Here is a 2446-nt window from a genome sequence, read left to right as displayed (position 1 = left end):
GGGCTATTTTTTTAAACGCCTGACAATTATGCCAATAAAGTTTTGATTTTATGATTGTATTTATGCCCGTGTGTGACGATAAATGAGCATGTTTTCATTTACAAATTAAACTACGTGAATGATTCATTCCTCAGTAAAACAGTTTAGTATTTATTTAGTCTAGTCTATTAATAGGCTACGTGCACGTAACTAAGGAGTTCTACTTCCGCCGCCTTGAGTGTGCGGTCGACCATTTCCGGTTTGCGGCAGGTTTTGATTGCGAAACATGGCATATTTCACTCGTTGTTTACAAGGCCTCCCGAAAATTGATGTGAACGATGTCCACAGGATTGTTGACCACTCTTCACCTGCACCCGGTTGCAAGCGTGTAAAAGGATTTCGATTGTACATATCAAGTTACATCCACAACTTTGAAGGTGAGTAGCGATAACAGTTACCTCAGCTGTAAGCGACTAGATCAGCTGTTAGCGTTAGACATTGACTAGCTAGCAGGAAGTATTTTAACTCGCATTAAATCATGTCAATATTACAACATACTTTATTACTGTTATTAAATACCTTGTAATGTTAATATGATTATCAACTGGTTGTGTGTATTTTTCATTTGGGTTTTGTATTTCCTCTCAGTGTCCAAGAAAGATCCAGTGACAGGAGTAACGTTAGTGTGTGTGAGGGGGTTTTGTCATCCGTCAATGGACAGATCTAAACCACCTCACAGTTTAAGTGTAGGATAAGTGTAGTGTTAAGATGGTTACCCATGTTCCTGGGTTAGTCGTGTTCTTTTGTTTATTTTCTCTAGGTTAACCATGTTCATTTCGTTGACCATGTCCCCCATTCACGTCAAAAACGACCAGTGTACGCTTAGTTAATACTATGTTTTCACTAACAGCAATCAGTGTTGTAGTAGCAATGTAGTGGTGTAGGTGTAGTATAGTTTGTTTTTCCAGGTATGCTGAACATCCCATGTGAAAGGTGAAACACATAAGATAGGTATAGAAGTGTATGTAATTCTGCTAAGTCTAAGGATTCTGAGTGTACCTGCAAATTAAACTGCTCCACTGACCACATTAAAAGAAAAAGATTAATCCCTTTACTAACAGTGTTTACAAGAAAAAAAGTTAAGTTTTTACTAGCTAACAGTGTATAAAAATAAATAGTAGTTTACTTGAGTATTCCATATAAATATATGACAAATCAGTTATGCTACTCCTGTTTAAATATATTTTTTAAACATCTTGTTGCAGGTGGGGCTGAAGGACTCAATCCCTGTTGAGCTGGCCCATCACAGCTGTACATGTGTAGCTGGATCAGTGCTCTGTAACCATGGTGTGGCTCTACTTTTCCAGTCTGCACATTATTCTCAGCTAGACATTCCAGTTGTTCCACCAGTGCTGAGCTGTACGGAGAGTGAACAACAGTGGCACAAGCCAAGAACCCTGGCAAGTCTTGGAATAATGTAACAATTTCAATACTTCATCTACACACACACATATCACATACACTCATCATTGTTTATGGCCTATATTCACAGGGTGTTAAACCAGGTCCCGTCGAGAAGACGGCTGGATGGATCCCAAACCAAATGGCAGCACAGGACGTCCTGGAGACACAGTCAATCGCGCGGCTGCGAGTTCATGTTGAAAGGCTAATCAGGCGGGTTAAGGAGAACAAACTTTTTGACACTGTAATCCCTTTGTCTATTTCAGGGAGCATTAACCAACTTTTCACTGTATCTTGTATCTTGTGCAACTACCAAAACGGACCTCTGGTCAAAGACTGGAGAGAACATAAGAGCCAGGTAGAAATCTGACTGTTTGCTTCATGGCTGGCTGCTGCTCTGCCTCATTTTCCTTTTTTTTTTTACAAACAATATACTGATTCACACCACAATTTAGTTTTGGCTTACATTTACTGACTTTTTTTTAATTAATAAATTATTTATTTGAAATCTATATTAACTTGGTCTCCCTTTGTGTTGTTTAATTTCCCCCAAAGTGGGCCTGACTCATTGAATATTAGTTTAACTTCTAGCAATACATTGGTGTGGGTTCACCTTTGCTGTGTACACTTTAAGGCAAGTGGTCAATCCTGTGTTATAACACTGTTTAGCACATATTTTCTGATTAGTAACTTGACAAATTTAAATTAACTTTAATACAACCCACTTGAAGGCCTCACACTATAATGAGATATCAACAAGAACAAAGACAGATATTGTTTACTGATAATTCATTTTATTACTGTAGATATGCATGTAGGTATGTGTAGAAAAAAAAGAAGTCTGCGCTCTCTCTTATTTTTTGCATCACACCACTGTCCCAGTATATTCTTTGAATCAGGGTGTCTTCCTCCGCAAACACCACAAAATCGCACCACTCCATCCCTGTTAAGAGCAGCTGACCCTGCACCTGCCAGTAGTAGCCATGACCCTGCTTCAATTCCAAGT

The 2446-nt window shown here is 38.8% G+C and overlaps 1 long non-coding RNA gene across 1 annotated transcript; it reads left to right on the top strand.

Moving 5' to 3' along the window:
* The first annotated feature begins 237 nt into the window (after positions 1 to 237).
* Positions 238 to 1975, top strand: LOC141287845 (uncharacterized). Its single transcript, XR_012339556.1, has 3 exons — positions 238 to 416; positions 1245 to 1439; positions 1532 to 1975. It is a non-coding gene; the product is annotated as an uncharacterized lncRNA (long non-coding RNA).
* The last annotated feature ends 471 nt before the right edge of the window (positions 1976 to 2446 follow it).

The sequence above is a fragment of the Garra rufa genome, chromosome 16 (assembly GCF_049309525.1).
Source record: "Garra rufa chromosome 16, GarRuf1.0, whole genome shotgun sequence".
Classification (NCBI taxonomy): domain Eukaryota; kingdom Metazoa; phylum Chordata; class Actinopteri; order Cypriniformes; family Cyprinidae; genus Garra; species Garra rufa.
The sequence above is the reverse complement of the archived record's forward strand: the minus strand, read 5'-3'. Positions and strand labels throughout refer to the sequence as shown.